Source organism: Topomyia yanbarensis, chromosome 2 (genome assembly GCF_030247195.1).
Source record: "Topomyia yanbarensis strain Yona2022 chromosome 2, ASM3024719v1, whole genome shotgun sequence".
Classification (NCBI taxonomy): Eukaryota; Metazoa; Arthropoda; class Insecta; order Diptera; family Culicidae; genus Topomyia; species Topomyia yanbarensis.
Window position 1 is genome coordinate 250,357,871 of NC_080671.1, and position 26,854 is coordinate 250,384,724.

At 43.6% G+C, this 26,854-nt stretch overlaps 1 protein-coding gene across 5 annotated transcripts in view; it reads left to right on the forward strand.

Annotated features, from left to right (window-relative positions):
- The window catches only part of LOC131683057 (scavenger receptor class B member 1), a 1,664,068-nt gene that overhangs the window by 1,539,147 nt on the left and 98,067 nt on the right, over positions 1-26,854 (forward strand). The gene's annotated exons all lie outside the window — the stretch shown is intronic.

Here is a 26,854-nt window from a genome sequence, read left to right on the forward strand (position 1 = left end):
CAAATGTGTGTTAAAATCAAAAGATATATACATAGTCTCTTCAACAAAGTTATTTCTTACTATATTTGCAACAACTTTGCTGAATACAGTTTTCTATTATTTTCATAAATGACCAAACAAAAATTTGCTTCTCAGCTTTAGGGGGATTAATCACAAAACTAATACTTTATTAAGATGGAAATTTTTTTATAAAGTAACTTCGTTTTTTCGTGGTCGAAACAATTTCGGTCACGATTTTGCCTATTTGGTAACACTGTGCACCGCCCAGTTCGATAAGTTTCCGCAATAATTGCAGCATCACATTTCGTTTCTGTTGTAGACTGCCACAAAAGTTGCTGGGCAGTGTCGCAATGATTGAGGTTTTGCTGGGTCACTTCCATCACTTCTGGCACTCCGTCGCCTTTTTGTACGATGGGCATATTAGGCCTCCCGTCATGTGGTCTTTCCCACCCACCGTTGTGCAGAGCATGCACATTAGAGTGGCTCGAATATGACATTTTTCAGCATAGCACTTTTTGAGTTCCTTTCGTGGTCCCAAATGCCTGTGCAAAGCTTGGGAGCGGTCGGTTGCTTCCCGGGTTTGCACATTGCGTTCAAAGCTTGTATGGGATTTTATATGGGGAAATCAATTATTTTGCATTTACGTTAGTAAAGATCGCTATTTCATTCAATATGAAAACCAGCTTCAGAAAAGGGTTCTATTGTTATCTCATTTAAAATGGTACAACGGTTTATAAGTTTTTCATTTTTTAAAACCCTATTTATTAGCCGTTCAGAGTCAGAATTTAAAAAAAAATGCATATCCTTAGATTCCCTGAAGTCACGGAATTGTTTCTATTGACGTTTTCGTTTGAGAATCTAGGAACAAAACCAGGATAGTTATTTCAAACAAGCGTTTTTTGATGAAATGGAGTTAGCTTCACGCAAAACAGAGGTGATGTTAGTGAACCAGAAATATACTTCAAGTTAGAACCCAACGTGGTTTCCAGATCTGAGTTAGTTTTTGCCTCAAGCAAATACAACACATAAATTTGTAGGTGTAAATCCCAAATATTTTAAATGTAAATTCCCACAACAAAGATTGTAGTGTGATTCATATTTGGGTCTATCAAAATATTAAGAACGTTCAGTCGTTGACATTTACAAGGACGTAATGATCCTTTGTCTTATACAAAACAATCTTAAAAAGGGACTGGGGAGTGCACAAACGGGGGGCCCCTCTTCTTTTCATTTTCTGACTACATCTATGTTATTGAGAAATTCATTCTGAACATTTCATTCAAAGGTACCAAGTCTCTGCGATGAATATATTCTCATTTATTTAAGTTTTAATGTCGATGTCGGTGGTGCACCGGCAGTGTTGGAAATAGTAATCATTTTCTGCATTTGGATTTTACCATAAGTTTTAAAATCGTTATAACTATTTTTTGAAAACTCGTAGCCAGTTACGGTTTTCAACAAAGTTGTTAACCAAGGTTTGAACAATAGTTTTATAAAGCTGGTTTTTCATACTTAGTGAAATAGCGATCTTTATAAACGTAAATGCAATTAATAATAATAATTGATTTCCCCATATATCCTATGTAAACTTTGAACGGAATGTGCAAACCCGGGAAGCAACCAACCGCTACCAAATTTTGCACAGGCATTTGGGACCACAAAAGGAACTCAAAAAGAGCTGCGCCCGCTAGTTTAAATTATTTTGAAGTTTTCCCGTACAACCGCGAGCCACTCTAATGCACATCGGTTGCCTCGCGCAGTCTCAGTTGCTAAGTGTGTGTGTGTATTTCTAACATCAAATGGTATTAGTAAAAATGTAATGGCGTCTGAAAAATGTGCAAGTGTGTCCATATTTTTGCGGTCGATTGTATTTTCTCTTTTTGCATCGAATTGCTAGTCTGCTGGTACGGTTTGAAAAATTTCCTGTCTATCTTCTTCGCCTAATCCCTTTCTGCTAGTTTTGTCACATTGGTGTTTGTGTTTCAAGTCTTTATAACAACTATGACATTTCTCAGGTTGTCATTTTCTTGTCTATCGGGATTATGTATGTTGATTTGAGTTTTTTAATGTGTGTATAATTCCTGCGTATATAGTACTTAGTCCCTGTGTGTCGGTTCGTTTCTTTATGCTACTTTCGGTGGACATAATGTGGCAAATTCAAGATATGCTAGTAACTGTTTTCTGTTGTGTCTGCCTACAATCTTGTTTCGTTTTAAATCGAACCTGTGATCAAATGCTATACCGTGGTCCATAAGTGTTGTCCGCTCTCTTACTGTTATGATTTGTGGATCGGTGTTGCTGGTAGCTTGAGAAAGAAGTTTGTCACACGCATTGTAGAGTTTTTGGTGTCCGTTGATTCTTGTTTTCAACCTTTTTGTTGTCATTCCTAAGTAGCATGCTTTGCAATTGGAACACGGTATGCTACAGATGACGTTGCATCGGTTTTCCTCGGAGATGGTGTCTTTGATTTTGGAGAGTAAATGTCCTACTGTATTCGTATGTTCGAGTATTGTTTTTTCAAGTGTTTATCGATTTTGCTGGTCAGCTGTGGTATGCATGCAATAGAACGGTAGGTATGCTGCGAAATATTGGATGGTTGGTTTGCTGGTGTAACGCTGTGTTCATTCATGCGTCTGCGGCGTAGACTCTTAGGGTAGGCGTTAAAGTTTAGTTGTTGTTCAATTATTGCAGCTTTTTGTGATGTGTTTAGGTTGGTCGATAAACGGTTTAGACGGCTAGCATAGCTTTCAGCCATATTTAGCTTTTGATGTAGTGGATGATGAGAATGATTATTTAGAAACCTACCGCTGGCGATGGGTTTCAGGTACCATTCCGATTTTATTTATTGATCTTCTTGCCGAACGAGCATCATATCCAAGAACGGTAATCGTTTGTTTGTTTCCAACTCAGAGGTGAACTGGATGTTTTCATTGTGCGTGTTGAAAATTTCGAGTACGTGTGGTAGTTTTCGGGTGGAATCGCTAGCAGCAGATCATCAACATTTTTTTTGAGAAATGGTGGTTTAAAGTCTAGTAACCGGATGATTGAAATAAGAAGATTTTCCATAATTAGTTCAGCTAAGATTGGCGATATAGGATTGTCCATAGGTGTACCAAAAACTTGTTGGTAGTGTTGGTCGTTGTATTTGAAAAAGCTATAATCTATGCAAAATTCTACTACTTCAAGGAAAAGGTCCAAATTAATATCAGTTTGTTCTTTAATATCGTTCCAATTATAGATGATATCGTGAATGACTAGATGTTTCATAGATATTAAATCAATTCCAGTTTCGCTTCCAATTAAAAGATACCATAATCCATATTACAGTACACCCCTTGAAAACTGAACTCAATATGATAGGAAATTATTATTATGATTATGATTGATTTCAGAACTCTGGAATGAGTTTCTATTGGAATGTTTTACATTTCTTATAAAAGAAATGTATAGAATTCGCTCAAACTTTCAAGATTTTTTCCGAGGCCCGGAGGGCCGAGTCTTATATACCAATCGACTCAGCTCGACGATTTGGGACAATGTCTGTGTGTGTGTGTGTGTCTGTGTGTGTATGTAACGGACAAATTCTCATTCGTGTTTCTCAGCAATGGCTGAACCGATCTTATCCAAACCAATTTTAAATGAAAGAACTAAAAAACAGTATGAACGCTATTAATTTGTTTTTGATTCTGATGGTTAGTTTCCAAGATATGAATGTTTGAATGCGTAAAAATGGCGTTTTTTGCAGTTTTTTTTAATTATCTGCCGAAATTGACAATATAGATTAACAATTTATATGTTTTAGACAGCTTTAACGAATACCTTTCGAACAAGCTATAGATTGTTGAAATCGAACTATTATCAAAAGAGATATTTAACATTAAATGCGGACGAAAGATTTTTATCATTTCCCATTGCCAGAAATATGACCAAAAACATGTAATCTATTATTAACGCCAAAACGGCTTATTGTCGGTCAATAGTATCTTCGGAGAATTTAATGGAGGAAATATGCCCTCTCTTTTGGTATTGTGCTTTTGCTGATTGATCCCCCTATGAGTGAGATATTTTCACAAATTTTCTTGGAAGTGATTATATCGAAATGATGCCTTCTACAAATTTGTAGCTCTTACTTTTGCGAATAACTTTACTGAAGACTTCAAATATCTATTTTGAATACTTTAAAAGTTATGGCTTGTTGTTTGTGGATTACTCTTTGTCGCCTATTTATTGTTCAATATAGAAATAATCCATTGAAATAAGCCAAACATTATTTCGACAAAACGAATTTTGTATTTCATTTTTCTATCTACAACCGCTAGAAATAATCACCGAACACTTCCAAGTTGTCTGGAAGGAACTTGATAACTTATCAGTGCAAAAATGTTCATTTGTGCGAACCTTCTGACTGCAATTTTTCTAACTAATGACCATAAATAACTCCAAGCAATGGCGTAGCCCAGAGAAGGTTTTGGGGTTTAACACCATACAACGCTCCCCACCCCCCCCCCCCCCCCCCCACCACACCCAAAAAAAATAGTGGATTGAAGTTGAACACATATCTGATCCGTAGATTGATAACCTGTTGTTGTAAACATCATGAGGACTTTTGATAAATTGTCGAAATGGGGTCCTGATATGTAACTGATCTTGATTTCACAGTTGTCTAATAGCATCAATATCAAATTCCTGCCTGAAAACATTCCAATAGAAAATTCCAGAGTTCTGCAATCAATCATAGTCCTCAGATTTATTTTCAAATTGATCTCGTTTTTGTAGAGACGTACTGTAATAAGGGTCTTTATTAAATAGGAAGAGAAGTTAAAATTGATTTAATGTCTATGAAACATAGAACTGCTCACCAAAAAAATGCATAACTTTCAACATTTGCTAAAAATGTTCTTGCCTTTCTCATTCACTCTAAAATTCGTCAATCTAATCCCGACCCGGAGGGCCGAGTGTCATATGCCAATCGACTGAGTTCGTCGAGATCGGAAAATGTCTGTGTGTGTATGTATGTGTGTATGTGGAAAAAATGTGACCTTTGTTTCTCAGAGATGGCTGGACCGATTTGCACAAAGTTAGTCTCAAATGAACAACCTTCCCATCGGCTGCTATTGAATTTTTTATTGATTGGACTTCCGGTTCCGGAGTTACGAGTTGAAGAGTGCAATCACACAGCAAATTCCCATATAAACTGAAATGAAAAATTATCAAAATCAAATTTGTATTTTTGATGCCAAATGACTTTAAAATGCATGAAACATTGAGATGTTTGACAAAAATTGACTTTTTTTGGACTTTGGTACATTTTTGTCTTTCTCATATAGAAAGGTTATGCAATCACTCTAAAAATCGTCAATCATACCGGCCCGGAGGGAGTATGCAGTGAGGGGTTGCTACTTTAAAATCAAAACTAGTTTAAAATTTCTTAACAAGTTGAAAATTTTCGGCCGGATCTGGACCTCCCGGACCTTTCTCCATGATCCGCCGCTGGTTTCAAGCGATGTTTCAGTATCACATAGTATCTCAAGATCGTGGCTGTCGATCCATTGTATGTATGTGCAAATCGTACTGAACATGTAATATTCATTTCCACCATTGTATTGAACATAACCAGCCATGGAATCGTAGTCTGGACAAATGAAACAAGCACAATTGCACCACTAGGTGGATTAAGACAGGTTTTTTTTGGGAATGCGTCGAGTTGAGACGAAAACGTAATATGATTAATAACGAGGATAACACTTTCCGAATGTAGAGAGAAATTTATGAAAAATAACGATGTCCATTCGATTCTAGCAGGTTCTGATCGATTTTGATGAGCATTTGATTTTTGTTGTATGACCAATTATATGTATAGGTCAAATGTTTAAAATCAGTAATTTAAGGTCAAGATAGCATCATTTTGAAACCGCCAACTTCGGAGGTTTAGTATCTTCGATGAGTTTTACAAACGTTAAACAGCGCATCATTTGATAAAATAATTTTGACGGTATATCGTCCAAGAAGTATTTATGGTGATTTTTCTCAGGTTAATATTCATGACTACAATAAAGTTTCAACAAATTCGCTAGACACGAACTCTGTTACTATTTTCTGAAAAATTAATTCTGCATAATTTTAAAACTTCAAAAATTACGGTTTCGGAATTATGCCGTTTGGACAGTATGATCGATTTTCACCAAACCCCCACCAAACCGAATTTCTGGCTACGCCGCTGACTTCAAGTAAGTAAAAACAAAGTCGTTCTACACTCGTTCACAAGAAACTTCTTCGAATGCTGAATATCTATTATAATACATTGAAACCCTGATTTTATCAGCCAAATATAAACATATGTTTGATGGGCTCTAGCAGACGAACAAGACTGAATTCGAGTAAATCCTTTCTTGGGCATGTTTTCCTTATCATGAAGATGGAAATATGCAAAAATAAAAAGTTCATCATAATCAGAAATAGTTATCAGACTACATCAAGGGACGGGAAGAATATTTTAACTGCTTTAGTTTATAATAAAGAAAAAAAAATGCCCGATTTAGTCAATGTCCCCATTTTGTCAGCCTAAAATACGCCATGAGACTGATAAAAATGGGTCTTTATTGTATGTATTATTCACTGTGTTTCACATTAATAGGTACATTTCATTTTTGGGGATTTTTTATTGTATCGAACTACAACAATTTTTAGGTAATTTTCAAGGGGTTTTTTTTAAACTTCGTCCAAAATTTGGCGAACCTATTCCAATTCGTGTACCAATTAATTGGTATACTTAAGGGTTAATGTGTTGCAGATAGAGAAAATACTGAAATTTTCAGCTTTTTTCTTACACAATATTACGAAAGATTATTAAACAATTTTTCTTAATAAGTTTGTGAAAATTATAAACTATTTGAAATTTTTTTAATAATTTTATTTTTTATTTAACCGTGATTTTTTAATAAATAGTGACCATCGCTTCACAACGTAGTCTATTTTTCATGGCTTGCGGTGAGCACGATCTCTCGAATTGCTGAACTGAAAATTATGGAATAGAAATTAATTTTTGGTATTCTTTACTTTACTCGCCGCGCAGATAGCTCTGAATTAGACCCGCTGGTGCTCTAAGACGATTTCGCTAGATTTTCAGAGCACTGTGCACCCAGTGCATTAACGCAAGTGACGGAAGAATATCGAAAAGTTTAGTGAAAATGAAAATTCCAGTAATGATGATGATTTTCCCAAACGGTTCGTTTTCGAGAGGTTTTTATTTGTTCTTTGGCATTAGGATTAGCGATAATAATTCAAATCAAGGATACTACTGGGAAGTCACCTTTAGAAAAAGTCGATGTCGAAGTAAAATTTGGAACTATGCACGCATGCACTTCAGAGATAGCGTGATATCCGGAGCTGCGATTTCATTTCAACCCTTTTTTTGTGAAAATGGCGATACTTACAAATGTAAACTTAAGGCTTTTTTCATACATGCGAATGAGGGCTTTGAAACGCAACCAATTAACCTAAAATTTTGATTCTACGATATTGCTTTCTTAAACTACAGCAAAAAATACAACGGGCGAAACTGTATTTTTGTTTATTTAAAGCTTCGCCCTCCACGCTCCATGCAAACAAACAGGGCGATACTTTTTTGCTAGCAGTTTATAAGCGAAACTGTAATTTTCGTATTTTTTTAGGATTATCAAGCTGATACCAGCTGTAAATAGTAACAATGATCGCTATTGAAAAAAACCCGGACGAAATCGGTGGTGTACAACGGTAGTTATTGTAAAAAAACGTAAGAACGATACTTCAATGCTGATAGGTGGGACCGAAAAAGAAAACAATCGCCAAAGAGGCGATACCATCATTTTGTAAATTTCAATAGCAAAAGCAAATTTTAATTTAATAATTTCAAATACTTTATGAAGTTTTGGGTTTCGATCACTGAATCATGCAATCTAGGATGTAAAAAACGCAATAGTTCTTAAATAGGAAATAAAAGTCTAGAAATATTCACTGTTGATTTTCTTTGAATGGTGTCACTGCTGGTATCGCCCTTTTCAAGAAAAAGCGTTGATTTCTTAGTTCTCAGTCGCGTTGGAAATTTGAGTAAAGTATAAACTTCAAATCGATTCAAAAAAAAATTCGATTTTTTTGGCTCAGTACAATATATAACCCCTTTAGGAAAATTCAGTTTTCCCACCACAATTTAGATATTTTATTAACAGAGCATTAACAATAATTCGTTGGTATGTCTATTTTATGGGCCATTTTTTCGCTTCCCATTGATTTGATTTGAGATTTCTAGCACTGATGTTGTCCTATGCTGATTTGAGCGATTCTCTGAGTCCTGCCACTTTCCCATGTAGTATGTGTTATCAAAAACATCGCGAAGCATCAAGTTCTAAATGTTCTCAAACGATATAATATCCGAAGAGAGTGATAAGAGTTATAAGAAATGTCTCATCACACTGTTAGGTGGATTAAAAGCGTTTTTAGGCAAGTATTTGATATTGATGTTATTAGACAACTATGAGTTCAAGACCAATGGATCAGATCAGGATCGCATTCCCACTTTTTTTCATTCCTCATGATGTTTCAAACAATAAGCTATCAATGTACTGATCAGATAATTATCATTGTAATATTGAATTAAATCAGTCTGCATCAATACATTTTTAAATTCAATCCAACTTTTTGTGTGAAGGGGGGAGGGGGTTTGTTCAAACCTCAAAGTATCCTCTTGGCTAACTCCGCTAGCGAATGACGGATCTCAATAGTGGCATGTCTGTAATAATATACGTACATGGAACTATTGAGAACCAGACCTACAAGTCCAAAGCCCTGGTAAAGGAGGATGGTTGTGATGATCTGGGCCGAGGTCACCACGTAAAGCAAGGTAGGTCATACCCCAATTCCAAGGCGTGAAGCGACTCGTGCCGAGGGATGAGTGATCGGAGGGGGGGGGGTGAAAAAGATGCTCGATCGTTAACGGAGCCTGTGGAGTACCTGGGCAACCCCCACAGTAAGCGTCCCTTACCACGCTAATGCGGAGCTCTGGCGTGGCGGACATTTATTCTCGCGCTACTCGTGGGATTTGATATGGAGAACAAAAACAAAAACAACAAACAATCGGAGGTGCCAAACCCCCTTGCTAGAGGTGGTTTGGCGAGGTCTCCCCCCCGTGGGGAGAGTAGTGGAGCGATGAGTGCTGCATCTGAAAGCACCAGTGACCCCCCAGCAGCGGTAGGAAATAGCCCTACCAACGCACCGGACGGGTCACTATCTGCGATGCGCAAAGTGGTGGAGCAGCTCGATTCAATAATCGAGTACACTAGCGCAAAGCAAAACATAAGCAAGGAGTTAAAACAGAGTCTCCTGGAACTCCGAAAAACTGTTCGTGTCGCAAGACAGAAACAGCAGGCTTATGCCAAGAATGTCGGGAGAAGTCCGACAGAGAAACCCAGACAGTGGCCTCCAAGAGGGAGGGAAAAGAGAAGGTCGATACGGGCACTCAGACAGTGGCCTTCACCTTCTATGGAGCAGCCACGTCGCTCGAAGCGGCGGCCGAGTTCCCCTCGAAGGGAAAAGGCAAGGGCAAGGGCAATCACAAGACGTCGAACGCGAAGCGCCCTAGGAAGTCGCCAGGCATGGGTGCAAAAACCGACACCACACGGCGTGCAACCGTTAAGGCCAAACGCCGTCTGGCTGAGGTAAGCGAGGGCAAGAGTGACCTCGCTGAGCAGAGCGTTGGTACCAGTGACCCGGCGCGACCGGGGCAGGGGGCCCAAACCCCTGGACGCTAGTCACCAAGAAGAAACCGGCATCGACACCGGAGATACCGCGGCCCGCGAAGAAGGCCAAGGACAGAGGCGAGGCCTTGTGGTTGAAAACCGACAAGGACAAATATGCCGACGTCCTAAAGTCGATGAAGGCGGGCGAAAGCCTTTCGGCCCTTGGGCAAGATATGCGTAGCGTGAGACGCACCAACACGGGAGAAATGCTTCTGGTGCTGAAGCGAGGCGCACAATCTAGTGCGGTATACAAGGCCTTGGCCCAAGAGGTCCTTGGTGAAGGCGCCCAAGTCAGGTCGCTAGGGGTGGAAATGACTCTCCAGTGCAAGCATCTGGACGAGTTCACGGCCGCAGAAGACGTCGTCGCAGCCGTTAAGGAACAATGCGACGTCACAATCGAGCGGGCCTCTGTGCGATTTAGAGATGGACCCTCTGGTACCCAGGTAGCCTACCTCAGGCTACTGAAGGCGGATGCCAAAAAGGTAACCGAGAAAGGGAAGCTGAAGATCGGCTGGTCGGTATGCCCTATTAGCATACCCCAGCCGCCTTCAGTGGATAGGTGCTTTCGGTGCCTTGAGTCCGGCCACAAAGCCTACGAGTGCAAGGGCAAACTATGTCGTCGCTGCGGCGAGGAGGGACATAAAGAGCGGGGTTGCACTAAGGCACACAAGTGCCTTATCTGCACCGCTAAGAAGCAAGCCCATAAACATGCTATGGGCGGACCTTCGTGTCCCTTCGGTGAGTTAAATAAGAAGAAGTCGTGAAAGTCACACAGCTAAATCTTAACCATTGTGCAGCAGCCCAACAGCTGCTGTGGCAGTCGGTCTCGGAGTCGAGGACAGATGTCGCCCTCTATTTTTTTTTTTTTTTTTTTACAATGGAGAAGACCTTTATGTCCTAGCCCAGTACACGTGCTAACGGTAGGGTCCAATCTACCACACGGGGTGCACTGGGGGCGTGTCGGACTCGAATGGTGACCAGCCATTAATACCGACTAAACTCCATTGGGCTCCGCCATCATTCCTCCCAGGAACTACCTCTCGGTATTACTTCTGGGGGGATGGCTGTACTAAGTGTACTCATTCACTCTCACTCGCGCGATCATACATCCTGTATGAGGCTTACTTGGGTGCTCTCTCAATCACACTTTGATTCGCTCTCAAACACTCCCACATGAGGCTGACTTTTGTGCTCACCTTTTACGTTCCATGCGAGGCTGACTTGTGTGCTCACCTTACTCATTCCTTGCTAGGCTTACTTTTGTGCTCGCCCTACCCATCCATGTGAGGCTGACTTGGGTGCTCACCCTATCACCTGATTCACTCTCAATCGTGCCACTCTATTGTACCTTTGTCACTCCCTCTGGCATCCCATGTGGGACATTTTTCTTAGGCCCCACTTCTGACATACCATGCGAGGCTGACTTTTGTGCTCACCTTTTTCATTCCTTGCTTGCTACCAACCTGTGAGGCTGACTTTTATGCTCACCCTTAACATGCAGTGTGAGACTGACTTGGATGCTCACCCTTTCACTCCTCTGCCACGCCATGAGGCATCGATAGCTTAGTTCCAACATACTACGCTACGACCCTCCCGTCTTGGCATGAGGCAGTCCACTTATACGCCTATACACTCACTCTTCTGTCTTGCTTCGGGGTGGCTGGGTTTACCCCTTACGCGGTTGCCATTCGCTGCGCCAACCTACCTCGGCATGAACAGACCATTCACTCTCTTATTTTGCGCTTGGCCTTTTTCGCTCCAGCTAACCAATCACTAGTTAGCCGTGCCCGCCGTCTGTTGCTCGGTTCGCCAGATTACCTGTAGCCTACTGGCAATCTGGATGGTAGCAGCCGAGACTGCGTTCCACTTCTCCACCGTTTGACACATCCGCTGGATAAGGGTATCCGGGGTTGTGTCCCAGCCACAGACGTCAAGCATTGCTCTTCTTTCGACGTCGAACCGATGACATACGAACAGTATGTGTTCGGCAGTTTCATCTACACCTGGGCAGTCCGGGCAGACTGGGACCTCCGCGTGCCCGAACCTGTGGAGGTACTGTCGGAAACAGCCATGGCCTGACAGGAATTGTGTCAGGTGGAAGTGAACTTCCCCATGGGGTCTTCCCACCCAGCTCGATATGCTAGGTATCAGCCGGTGGGTCCACCTACCTTTCGAGGAGTAGTTCCATTCACGCTGCCATCTGGCGACCGAGGTCACCCTGGTGCGCTCGCGGGCTCTCCTATTTCCACGTAGCTCAAAGCACTCCTCATCTTCCCGAATGACCAGCCCGACTGACATCATGCTCGCTATCACGCAGGATGCATCGTGTGATACCGTGCGGTAGGCAGATATCACTCTGAGGCACATCACGCGGTAGGTGCTCTCCAGTTTCTGTAGGTAACTGGTTACCCTCAGTGCTCTTGACCATGACGGGCCGCCGTACCTGAGGATAGATACGGCAACGCCTGCCAGTAACCTACGTCTACTGGCGCACACCTTTGAGCTGTTGGACATCATTCTCGATAGTGCCGCAACAGCAGTCGACGCTCTCTTGCACGTATAGTCGACATGGCTGCCGAAGGTCAGCTTGTCGTCTATAATGACTCCGAGAGACTTCAGACTTCGCTGTGAAGTGATCGCGACTTCTCCCACATGGATAACTGCATGTTGTGCCGACTTGCGGTTGTTGACGATAACTACCTCCGTCTTATGATGAGCGAGCTCCAGGCCTCTCGCGCTCATCCATTCCTCCACCGTGCTAATCGCGTGTTCTGCGGTTAGTTCTACCTCAGGAATTGACTCCCCGTAGACCTCCAAGGTTACGTCGTCGGCAAAGCCGACGATCTTGACCCCAGGAGGGAACTTCAGTCTCAGAACCCCGTCATACATGAGGTTCCATAGCACCGGGCCTAGGATCGAGCCCTGCGGGACTCCGGCGGTAATCGGAACCCTTTTCTGACCGGCATCGGTCTCGTATAGCAGTACGCGGTTTTGGAAGTAACTTTCCAGGATCCGGTACAGACCCACCGGTAGGCTAAGCCGGTGTAACGAGAGCGCGATGGCATCCCAGCTTGCGCTGTTGAATGCATTCTTCACGTCAAGTGTCACTAACGCACAGTATCGAATACCTCGCCTTTTTCGTTGGATCGCTATCTCGGCAGTATTTATCACTGAGTTGAGAGCGTCCACTGTGGACTTACCCTTGCGAAAGCCAAACTGGTTGCTTGACAGACCGTCCGTACCTTCCGCGTACGGGGTGAGCCTGTTGAGGATGATCCTCTCAAGCAGTTTGCCAGTCGTGTCTATCAGACAGATTGGTCTGTACGCCGATGGGTCGCCTGGCGGCTTCCCGGGCTTCGGCAACAGCACCAGTTTCTGCCTTTTCCATCTATCGGGGAAACGGCACTCGTCAAGGCATCTCTGCATAGCTAGCCTGAACATGTTCGGGTTCGCTATGATCGCTGCCTTGAGAGCGTTGTTCGGGACTCCATCCGGCCCTGGAGCTTTGTTCATTGCTAGGGATTTAGCCACTGCGAGTAGTTCTTCGTTCGTCACTGGAGCCACCATTTCGACCGTGCCCGCACTGTCTCGTAGTGCAGGTGGCCAGGGGCTTGTGGCTCGAGACGGGAAGAGTACTTCGATAATCGTTGCCAACCGGTCCGGAGACCGTTCAGGGGGTGAGGAGCCCCCTTTGGTCTTGGCCATCACAATCCGGTAGGCGTCGCCCCACGGATTCGCGTTGGCACTCTCACACAGGTTGTCGAAACACGCTCTCTTGCTGCTTTTAATAGCCTTGTTAAGGGCTAATTTCGCAGCTCGAAACACTTCACGGCGGTTCTCTCTTGCATCCTCGGTGCGAGCTCTTTGCATCCTACGTCTAGCTCTGAGGCAGGCTGACCGTAGAGCTGCAATCTCGGCACTCCACCAGTATACCGGGCATCTGCCGTTTCTTGGCAGTGTTTTTCTCGGCATAGTGGCGTCGCACGCGCGTGGTAGAACAGCTACCAGCGCATCCCCGCTTAGACTGTCGGTGTTGGCCTCCAGTCCCAGGGCCGCGGTGAAAGCTTCGCTGTCGAAGTGATTGGACTTCCACCCGCTTACCTGACAGGGATCTCCCGCCCTCGGATGCTGCACACCATAGTTGATCTTAAAGCGGATTGCTAAATGATCACTATGGGTGTAGCCTTCGTCTACCCTCCATTCCATGCCTGGAGCCAGACTCGGGCTGGCAAAGGTCAAATCAATCCACGCCTCCACTCCGTTTCTACGGAATGTACTAGCGGAGCCATCATTAGCTAGCACAGTATCGAGTTTCGCAAACGCTTCCATTAGCGCTTGACCCCTGCTATTTGTACAGCGGCTGCCCCACTCCACTGCCCAAGCGTTAAAGTCTCCCGCTATTACTACCGGTTTCCGGCCCACTAGGTCCGACGAGAGCCTGTCGATCATCTGGTAGAACTGTTCTATTGGCCACCTTGGTGGGGCGTAGCAGCTGCAATTGAACACACCATTGATCTTGGCAATCGCCACACCCTCGGCGGAGGGGTGTATTACCTCTTGAACCGGGAACCTTCCCGTTGTACAGATTGCCACCATTCCAGACCCGTCCGACACCCAATTGCCGTTGCCGGCAGGGATGCTGTACGGGTCTGATAAGAGGGCGACATCTGTCCTCGACTCCGAGACCGACTGCCACAGCAGCTGTTGGGCTGCTGCACAATGGTTAAGATTTAGCTGTGTGACTCTCACGGCTTCTTCTTATTTAACTCGCCGAAGGGACACGAAGGTCCGCCCATAGCATGTTTATGGGCTTGCTTCTTAGAGGTGCAGATAAGGCACTTATATGCCTTAGTGCACCCCCGCTCTTTATGCCCCTCCTCGCCGCATCTACGACATAGCTTACTCCTGTCTAGGCCTTTGCATTCGTAAGCTTTATGGCCGGATTCTAGGCACCGATAGCACCTGTCCACTGAAGGCGGCTGGGGTATACTGATAGGGCATACCGACCAGCCGATCTTCAGCTTCCCTTTCTCGGTTACCTTTTTGGCATCCGCATTGAGTAGCCTGAGGTAGGCTACTTGGGTGCCAGAGGGTCCGTCCCTCAATCGCACAGAGGCCCGCTCGATTGTGACGCCGCATTGCTCCTTGACGGCTGCGGCGACGTCTTCTGCGGTCGCGAACTCGTCCAAGTGTTTGCACTGGAGAGTTGTTTCCGCACCTAGCGACCTGATTTGGGCGCCCTCACCAAGGACCTCTTGGGCCAAGGCCTTGTATATTGCACTTGATTGTGCGCCTCGCTTCAACACCAGGAGCATCTCTCCCGTGTTGGTGCGTCTTACGCTACGCACATCCTGCCCAAGGGCCGAGAGGCTTTCGGCCGCTTTCATCGATTTAAGGACATCGGCGTATTTGTCCTTGTCGATTTTTAACCACAAGGCTTCGCCTCTGTCCTTGGCCTTCCTCGCAGGCCGCGGTACCTCCGGTTTCGGTGCCGGCTTTTTCTTGGTAACCAGCGTCCAGGGGTTTGAGCCCCCCTGCCCCGGTCGTGCCGGGTTGCTGGTACCATCGCTCTCAACAGCGAGGTCACTCTCGCCCTCGCTTACCTCACCCAGGCGGCGTTTGACCTTGACGGTTGCACGCCGAGTGGTGTCGGTTTTGGCACCCTCTCCTGGCGACTTCCTAGGGCGTTTCGCATTCGATGCCGTCTTGCGATTGCCCTTTCCCTTTCCCTTCGAGGGGAACTCGGTCGCCGCTCCGATCGACGTGGCTGCTCCATAGAAGGTAAAGGCCACTGTCTGTGAGCCTCTATTAACCTTCTCTCTTTCCTCCCTATTGGAGGCCACTGTCTGGGTTTCTCTGTCGGGCCTCTCCCGACATTCCACCCTCTCAACATATGCCTGCTGTTCCTGTCTTGCGACACGAACAGCTTTCCGGAGCTCCAGAAGGCTCAACTTCAACTCCTTGGCTATGTTCTGCTTTGCGCTAGCGAAGTCGATTATAGCATCGAGTTGCTTCGCTACTTTGCGCATCGCAGCTATTGGCCCCTCCGATGCATTGGTAGTGTGACGTCCCACTAATTAAATTATACCGTGCTATATAAAGTTCGACTGTACTCAATCGAACTTTATTCGCACAGCACACCGGTGACCAACTCGAGCGGTCGATCACCGAGGTCTATTGTCGACGCTGCACATTTGATGACGTGCAAGGCACATGGATACGGCGCAGCAAATTGTCACTCCAGGCGTCTAACGCTATGACCCTATGTACTATGTATCGATGTATGCATGGCAATCGTCATGCATATAAAAACTAAATATTGAATAAAATAATTCATTCTAAGTAAGACAAACTTACATGGCAGACCGTGGCTCGTATCCGAGCAGTGATTACCAGCGGCACGAACCCGCACTTGTACTGTAGATCCGCGAATCCTAACAGCTCGTTCCGTTCTCGCGTGTGTTAAGTGAAAATGGAGATCTAAAGACCCAACTGATTAGTAGTGATCGCACAGCAACTGCCAATAACTCCAGAAGAACTTATACAAATAAAAGTGAGGAGTTCCAGTGGTGGAAAATTCGTCCAGTGTGCTAAGAAAAGTAACCAAAAGAAAGAGAACTTGCCAAATTGTGAGATACGCCATTCCGTTAAACTACGACCAAGTGAATTTAGTGACCTGATGCTAAGTTACGACCAAGTGAACGAACCTTACTATTATCGAGAATGAGTACGTGACTATTAAGCATTAGCCAAGTTAACCGAGATTCAGCCGTCCGACCGCTACCCACTCAACCAGTGACAGTTAAAAAAATGGGGTCGCGTACAAGTAAAAATCCTACGGTAAGCGGAGATCCGCAAATAAATATAATAAATACGTTAGAGCAGCACGCGGTGTGGCAAGATGGCCAGGAGACTAAATATTGGATATTACTAACTATATGCAGTATACAATTAGCTTTTGTAATATACCAAGCCTACACGAAGTATGTGAAAAAACAAGCTTTCAAAAAGGCGAGGAAATCGCTCGTCAACCTAAACCAGGTCTAACTCTTTAGGAATGGATAAATACGAACAATTAAAAATATTGAACACGAACATAAAAAAGTCTCAATATAACAAAATCACCAATGAAACACTCCAAACTAAACTAGAATTGAGCGAAAAACTTAAAACTTCAGTAGAGGAATACTTAGAAGAAAATTACGACCTGATAGAACCGCAAACATTCGCTAAAATCGCGAAAAATACACGTGAATGGAATAGAGAAATAAAAGAGATTCTCACACGAAAATTTAAAGACAACAAACCAAAAGACGAACTAAAGATGGTGTCTGTATTGGAAGTTATTAAAACAGCCTCATCGTTAATCCCTGAGTACGATGGCAGTGCTGATAAATTAAATGCAACAGTAGCGGCTATAAAAGCCCTATCGCCTATCATTAACAACGATAATCGCGCCGCTGCGATTAATGTGATTTTATCGAAATTCTCGAATAAAGCTATAGCAGCCGTCGGAGAAAACCCGGAAACTCTAGACGTTATAATAGAAAAACTTAATGAAAAATGCAGAAAGCAACAACAGCCTGAGGTTGTCCAAGCAAAATTAAATGCTTTGAGACAGACAAGTGACCTCAATAAATTCACTGACCAAGTCGAGAAATTAACACTAGACTTGCAGAAGTGCTATTTGGCTGAAAACATCCCCTTGGATGCAGCCGTTAGATTTGCAACAAAAGCAGGCATTAAAGCTATGGCCAATGGAGTTCGAGATTCTGAAACCAGACTTCTGATAAAGGCAGGCAAATTTGAAAACTTGGATGCTGCCATTGGAAAAGTGCATGAGAATCAGCACGAGACTGAAGTCAGTGTATTGTACTTTAAAAACCACAATCAAGGAAATCCAAGAGGTAGAAATAACTACCGAGGCCGATCGAACAGAGGACAAGTCAACTCTTCCAGAGGCCGATCTAATATTTATAGTGGATATCAAAACCGCCCTTTCAATCAAAATAACTACAATTATCGGGGACACCAAAATGGAAATAGAGGCCGCGGAATCCAGAATCACCGCGGACAAAGTTACACACGGGGTGGAAATACTCGTCAACATAATCAAATATTTTACAACGATGCGGAAAACTGGCAAGGCCCTCAACAGCCACAGCAGCAGCAGCAGCAGAATCAACATGCTCAGCATGTTGGGGGTATAAGCAACCCGCAAGAACAACAACAGCAAACACAACAAGCAGTCCCATTATCCCAAATAAGGAACCATTGACCAGATACATTTTCAATATTCATACCAAACCAACTAATTTTATCAATTTAAAACCAAAAATTTCAAATTATACTTGTACATTTTTGATAGATACGGGAGCAGAGATATCGATTCTGAAACCCAATAAATTAAACCAAGACGAATTTATCACAATAACTGACAAATGCTTGATTACGGGAATAAACAATATCAAAACTGAAACTAAAGGTTCTATGACTACAGAACTGTATACTAGCGATGGTGTATCGCTATTACATAAATTTCATATAGTGAATGACGAATTTCCAATTCCGACAGATGGTATTTTAGGTCGAGACTTTCTCACCAAATATCATTGTAATATTGATTATGACACTTGGACATTAACATGCGCTACTAGCCTTGGTCCAATTGAAATAATAATTGAAGACACTTGTGAAGATACAATTGTCCTACCACCTCGCTGTGAGGTTTATAGACAAATAAATACGAAGAGCACCAAAGAAGATAACGTTTTACTGTCATGTGAAGTTCAACCCGGAGTATTTTGCGGAAACGCTATCGTTAATTCAGAACATGCAATAGCTAAATTCATTAACACAACTAATAAAGCAGTAATAATTGATAAAAATTTTACTAAACAGATAATCCCTCTACAACAATATACAATGTATACGTTCAAAGATGTTGACCAGGAAAACCGAAATACAAATCTCATGAAAGAATTAAATATTGATGGTGTAAATGCTGAAGCCAAAGGCAAATTAATAGAATTATGCAAAAAATTTAATAATATTTTCTCTTTGCAAGGTGATATGCTAACCTGCAATAACTTTTATAAACAAAATATAAATATTACCGACAACACACCAGTATACATAAAAAACTACAGAACTCCTGAAGTTCACAGAGCTGAAATAACGAAACAAGTTAATGATTTACTCGAGAAAGGAATTATTCAAGACTCCACGTCACCTTATAACACACCAATTTTGTTAGTACCGAAAAAATCCAATACTAAAGATCAAAAGCACCGTTTAGTCTGTGATTTTCGTCAACTTAACAAAAAAATTATAGCCGACAAATTTCCTCTAACTAGAATAGATGATATTCTGGACCAACTTGGGAGAGCGAAATATTTTTCGACTCTTGATTTGATGTCAGGATTTCATCAAATCGAACTAGACAAAAACTCAAAAAAGTTAACAGCCTTCTCCACACATCAAGGGCATTATGAGTTTAACAGACTTCCATTTGGACTGTCAATCTCGCCCAATAGTTTTCAAAGGATGATGACTATAGCTTTAAGCGGTCTTCCTCCGGAATGTGCTTTTCTGTACATCGATGATATTATTGTCATTGGATGTTCTATTGACCACCATTTGAAAAATTTAGAAAGAGTGTTCACCAAACTCCAACAATTTAATCTCAAGCTAAATCCTGCTAAATGTCATTTCTTCTGTGCAGATGTTACTTATTTAGGACATCATATATCCGCCGAAGGAATTCAATCTGACAAGGCAAAATTCTCCGTGATTGAAAAATATCCGGTACCCCAAAATGCGGACGAAGTACGACGTTTTGTCGCATTTTGTAATTATTACAGAAGGTTCATACCTTACTTTTCTGATATAACCGCTCCATTGAATGCAATTCTGAAAAAGAATGCAGTCTTCAAGTGGAGTGAAGAGTGTAAAAATGCGTTTGAAAAATTAAAACAAGAGCTTATGTCACCAAGAATTTTACAATTTCCGGACTTCAATAAACAATTTATTTTAAGCACAGACGCATCTAAATTAGCATGCGGAGCTGTGTTATCTCAATTACATGGCGATGCTGAACTACCTGTTGCATACGCTAGTAGAATGTTCACCAAAGGAGAAAGTAATAAGTCTACTATAGAACAAGAATTAACAGCCATCCACTGGGCAATCAAACATTTTCGACCATATTTATATGGAAGACGCTTTTTAGTGAAAACTGATCACCGACCTCTTATATATTTATTTTCGATGAAAGAACCATCCTCCAAATTAACAAGGATGAGAACGGATTTAGAAGACTTCTCATTTGATATCGAATACGTGAAAGGCAAAAATAATACGGTACCTGATGCTCTTTCACGCGTAACTATCAATTCTGAAGTACTACTTGTCTTGCCAGTTCAAACTAGGTCTAGAACTGGGAAAATCGACCAAAACAAAATAACAGTTGATAATGCTACTGAGACTGATCACCTCAGGGCTTATGAATCTGTCAACAATATAGACGCTTTCAGTTTACCAAAATTGGTCTTTGAAATGCGCCATTCGATAATATCAATAAAAATCACATCAAAAACAAAGAAAAAAGAGTTAGCATCAGTGCAACTTACTTACAAAAAAAAATGTTATAGATGTCCAAAATGCGTTAAAGCAAATAAATGAAATGGCCAAGAAAATGTCAATAAAGAAACTAGCGCTAGAATTAAGCAGCATTATATTCAAAAAAATGAACGTTCAAAAATTTAAAGAAAGCTGCAACGAAACATTAAAAGACGTCTGTATAATACTATATAAAAAAGCTGCAGTGATAAAAAATAAAATAGATATTCAAAACATCATAGCTGAAAACCACAATACTCTCTTGGGAGGACATGTAGGTATAAATAAACTATTGATGAAATTACGAAGAAACTATTATTGGACGAATATGAAGTCCACAATAACCAATTATGTCAAACAATGCATTCTATGTAAACAAAATAAACACAAAATGAAAACAAGTGAAAAATTTATTCACACAACAACACCTGCTAAAGTGTTCGATTTGATATCAATCGACACGGTAGGTCCATTTACCAAAACAAATAATGGAAATCGTTATGCACTCACTTTGCAATGCGATTTATCCAAATATGTAATTATCACACCTTTAGTGGATAAGCAAGCTATAACAGTAGCGAAAGCATTCATCGAAAGTTTTGTACTTATATACGGTTGTCCATCTGCAATAAAAACAGATATGGGAACTGAGTATAAGAATGAAATTTTTGAAAATGTATGTAAAATATTAAAAATAGATCATAACTTTGCAACTGCTTACCATCCTCAAACAGTTGGTAGCTTAGAACGAAATCATCGTTTTCTTAATGAATACTTAAGACATTTCATTAATGAAGAGCGCAATGATTGGGACTCATTTATTTCATACTATGCCTTTTGTTACAATACTTCACCCCATTCAGATATAAAATTTGCTCCTTTTGAACTTGTATTTGGAAAACCAGTTAACTTTCCATTATATTTGAAAAATGCAGACACTATAGATCCAGTCTACAATCATGAACATTATTATTCGGAACTAAAATTCAAAATTCAACAAACAGTTTCCAAAGCTCGAGGATTACTAAATAAAAACAAAGTTATGAGAATAAAAGATCAAGCCGATCAAACAAATCCATTAAATGTAAAAATTAACGACAAAGTTTGGTTAAAAATAGAGAACAGAAGGAAATTAGATCCAGTATATTCAGGTCCATTTATTATAAAAAACATCCTACATCCCAACATTGTAATAGAACATTGTGAGACAAAAGAAGAACAAACTGTGCATAAAAATAGAGTGATTAAATAACCACAAATCTAATTTTATTATGATTTGATAAGACTACTGTGGTTACCTTAAATTAACAAAATTAGAATAAGCCTAACCAGCAGCATGATACTAGCTCAAAAAAAACAAGAAACTGAGTGAAACGGTAAAAACATTAAGCCTGCCAATGCGTATCATTAGTGGTAAGACCTTGAAAACAACTAAAACCTACAAAATATTATATACAGAAAATCATATATTTTCATCCTCGTAAAAGGAAGGGAACGATTGCATTACTTTCAGCACTTGCCGAGAAGTGCAAAATTTAATTATTTAGAAACAAAAAAAAAAAGTAAAAAAAAGAAGAAAAGAAGAAAAAATGGAAAAAAAATATTATAAAACTAAGATATGATTTTATAGGCATCTGGAGTGTATAAAATGATTTCACCTGAAGTCTCATCATTTTCTGTAGGGGATAGGTGTGACGTCCCACTAATTAAATTATACCGTGCTATATAAAGTTCGACTGTACTCAATCGAACTTTATTCGCACAGCACACCGGTGACCAACTCGAGCGGTCGATCACCGAGGTCTATTGTCGACGCTGCACATTTGATGACGTGCAAGGCACATGGATACGGCGCAGCAAATTGTCACTCCAGGCGTCTAACGCTATGACCCTATGTACTATGTATCGATGTATGCATGGCAATCGTCATGCATATAAAAACTAAATATTGAATAAAATAATTCATTCAAAGTAAGACAAACTTACAGTAGGGGTATTGCCTACCGCTGCTGGGGGGTCACTGGTGCTTTCGAGTACAGCACTCATCGTTCCACTACTCTCCCCACGGGGGGGAGACCTCGCCAAACCACCTCTTGCGAAGGGGTTTGGCACCTCCGTCTGCTTATTTTTATTTTTATTTTGCTCCATGAAAATTCCCACGAGTAGCGCGAGAAATATATGTCCGCCACGCCAGAGCTCCGCATTAGCGTGGTAAGGGACGCTTACTGTGGGGGTTGCCCAGGTACCCCACAGGCTCCGTTAACGATCGAGCATCTTTTTCACCCCCTCGATCACTCATCCCTCGGCACGGGTCGCTTCACGCCTTGGAATTGGGGTTATGCCCTACCTTGCTTTACGTGGTGATCTCGGCCCGGATCATCACAACCATCCTCCTTTACCAGGGCTTTGGACCTGTAGCTCTGGATCTCAATAGTTCCATGTACGTATGTTATTACAGACATGCTACTATTGGGATCCGTCATTCGCTAGCGGAGATGTCGCCCTCTTATCAGACCCGTACCGCATCCCTGCCGGCAACGGCAATTGGGTGTCGGACGGGTCTGGAATGGTGGCAATCTGTACAACGGGACGGTTCCCGGTTCAAGAGGTAATACACTCCTCCGCCGAGGATGTGGCGATTGCCAAGATCAATGATATGTTCTATTGCAGCTGCTACGCCCCACCAAGGTGGCCAATAGAACAGTTCAACCAGATGATCGATAGGCTCTCGTCGGACCTATTGGGCCGGAAACCGGTAGTCATAGCGAAAGACTTTAACGCTTGGGCAGTGGAGTGGGGCAGCCGCTGTACAAATAGCAGGGGTCAAGCGCTAATGGAGGCGCTTGCGAAACTCGATACTGTGCTAGCTAATAATGGCTCCACTAGTACATTCCGTAGAAACGGAGTGGAGGCGTGGATTGACGTAACATTTGCCAGCTCGAGTCTGGCTCCAGGCATGAAATGGAGGGTAGACGAAGGCTACACCCATAGCGATCATTTAGCAATCCGCTTTAGGATCAACTATGGTGTGCAGCATCCGAGGGCGGGAGATCCCTGTCAGGTACGCGGGTGGAAGTCCAATCACTTCGACAGCGAAGCTTTCACCGCGGCCCTGGGACTGGAGGCCAACGCCGACAGTCTAAGCGGGGATGCGCTGGTAGCTGTTCTATCACGCGCGTGCTACGCCACTATGCCGAGAAAAACACTGCCAAGAAACAGTAGATGCCCGGTATACTGGTGGAGTGCCGAAATTGCAGCTCTACGGTCAGCCTGCCTCAGAGCTAGACGTAGGATGCAAAGAGCTCGCACCGAGGATGCAAGAGAGAACCGCCGTGAAGTGTTTCGAGCTGCGAAATTGGCCCTTAACAAGGCCATTAAAAGCAGCAAGAGAGCGTGTTTCGACAACCTGTGCGAGAGTGCCAACGCGAATCCGTGGGGTGACGCCTACAGGATTGTGATGGCCAAGACCAAAAGGGGCTCCTCACCCCCAGAACGGTCTCCGGACCGGTTGGCAACGATTATCGAAGTACTCTTCTCGTTTCGAGCCACAAGCCCCTGGCCACCTGCACTACGAGACAGTGCGGGCACGGCCGAAATGGTGGCTCCAGTGACGAATGAAGAACTACTCGCAGTGGCTAAATCCCTAGCAATGAACAAAGCTCCAGGGCCGGATGGAGTTCCAAATAACGCTCTCAAGGCAGCGATCATAGCGAACCCGAACATGTTCAGGCTAGCTATGCAGAGATGCCTTGACGAGTGCCGTTTCCCCGATAGATGGAAAAGGCAGAAATTGGTGCTGTTGCCGAAGCCCGGGAAGCCGCCAGGCGACCCATCGGCGTACAGACCAATCTGTCTGATCAACACGACTGGCAAACTGCTTGAGAGGATCATCCTCAACAGGCTCACCCCGTATGCGGAAGGTACGGACAGTCTGTCAAGCAACCAGTTTGGCTTTCGGAAGGGTAAGTCCACAGTGGACGCTCTCAACTCAGTGATAAATACTGCCGAGATAGCGATCCAACGGAAAAGGCGAGGTATTCGATACTGTGCGTTACTGACACTTGACGTGAAGAACGCATTCAACAGCGCAAGCTGGGATGCCATCGCGCTCTCGTTACACCGGCTTAGCCTACCGGTGGGTCTGTACCGGATCTTGGAAAGTTACTTCCAGAACCGCGTACTACTATACGAGACCGATGCCGGTCAGAAAAGGGTTTCCGATTACCACCGGAGTCCCGCAGGGCTCGATCCTAGGCCCGGTGCTATGGAACCTCATGTATGACGGGGTTCTGAGACTAAAGTTCCCTCCTGGGGCCAAGATCGTCGGCTTTGCCGACGATGGAACATTGGAGGTCTACGGGGAGTCAATTCCTGAGGTAGAACTAACCGCAAAACACGCGATCAGCACGGTGGAGGAATGGATGAGCGCGAGAGGCCTGGAGCTCGCTCATCATAAGACGGAGGTAGTTATCGTCAACAACCGCAAGTCGGTACAACATGCAGTTATCCATGTGGGAGAAGTCGCGATCACTTCACAGCGAAGTCTGAAGTCTCTCGGAGTCATTATAGACGACAAGCTGACCTTCGGCAGCCATGTCGACTATACATGCAAGAGAGCGTCGACTGCTGTTGCGGCTCTATCGAGAATGATGTCCAACAGCTCAAAGGTGTGCGCCAGTAGACGTAGGTTACTGGCAGGCGTTGCCGTATCTATCCTCAGGTACGGCGGCCCGTTATGGTCAAGAGCACTGAGGGTAACCAGTTACCTACAGAAACTGGATAGCACCTACCGCGTGATGTGCCTCAGAGTGATATCTGCCTACCGCACGATGCATCCTGCGTGATAGCGAGCATGATGCCAATCGGGCTGGTCATTCGGGAAGATGAGGAGTGCTTTGAGCTACGTGGAAATAGGAGAGCCCGCGAGCGCACCAGGGTGACCTCGGTCGCCAGATGGCAGCGTGAATGGAACTACTCCTCGAAAGGTAGGTGGACCCACCGACTGATACCTAGCATATCGAGCTGGGTGGGAAGACCCCATGGGGAAGTTCACTTCCGCCTGACACAATTCCTGTCAGGCCATGGCTGTTTCCGACAGTACCTCCACAGGTTCGGGCACGCGGAGGTCCCAGTCTGCCCGGACTGCCCAGGTTTAGACGAAACTGCCGAACACATACTGTTCGTATGTCATCGGTTCGACGTCGAAAGAAGAGCAATGCTTGACGTCTGTGGCTGGGACACAACCCCTGATACCCTTATTCAGCGGATGTGTCAATCGGTGGAGAAGTGGAATGCAGTCTCAGCTGCTACCATCCAGATTGCCAGTAGGCTACAGGTAATCTGGCGAACCGAGCAACAGACGGCGGGCACGGCTAACTAGTGATTGATTAGCTGGAGCGAAAAAGGCCAAGCGCAAAAAAGGGAGTGAATAGTCTGTTCATGCCGAGGCAGGTTTGGCGCAGCGAATGGCAACCGCGTAAGGGGTAAACCCAGCCACCCCGAAGCAAGACAGAAGAGTGAGTGTATAAGCGTATAAGTGGACTGCCTCATGCCAAGACGGGAGGGTCGTAGCGTAGTATGTTGGAACTAAGCTATCGATGCCTCATGGCGTGGCAGAGGAGTGAAAGGGTGAGCATCCAAGTCAGTCTCATACGGCATGTTAAGAGTGAGCACAAAAGTCAGCCTCACATGGTAAGGTAGAGGCTAGCACAAAAGTCAGCCTAGCAAGGAATGAACAAGGTGAGCACACAAGTCAGCCTCGCATGGTGTGTCAGAAGTGGGGCCTAAGAAAAATGTCCCACATGGGATGCCAGGGGGAGTGACAGAGGTAGAATAGAGTGGCACGATCGAGAGTGAATCAGGTGATAGGGTGAGCACCCAAGTCAGCCTCACATGGTATGGGTGGGGCGAGCACAAAAGTAAGCCTAGCAAGGAATGAGTAAGGTGAGCACACAAGTCAGCCTCGCAAGGAACGTAAAAGGTGAGCACAAAAGTCAGCCTCATGTGGGAGTGTTTGAGAGTGAATCAAAGTGCGATTGGGAGAGCACACAAGTAAGCCTCATACAGGACGTATGAACGCGTGAGTGAGAGTGAATGAGTACATTTAGTACAGCCATCCCCCCAGAAGTAATACCGAGAGGTAGTTCCTGGGAGGAATGATGGCGGAGCCCAATGGAGTTTAGTCGGTATTAATGGCTGGTCATTATTCGAGCCCGACACGCCCCCAGTGCACCCCGTGTGATGGATTGGACCCTACCAATAGCACGTGTACTGGGCTAGGACGTAAAGGTCTTCTCCATTGTAAAAAAAAAGTATCCTCTTGGCTACACCACTGCTGATGTAAACTTGAAAAAAATAATGTTTGACAAAAATTGACTTTTTTGGACTTTGGTACATTTTTGTCTTTCTCATATAGAAAGGTTATACAAACACTCTAAAAACCGTCAATCATACCGGCCCGGAGG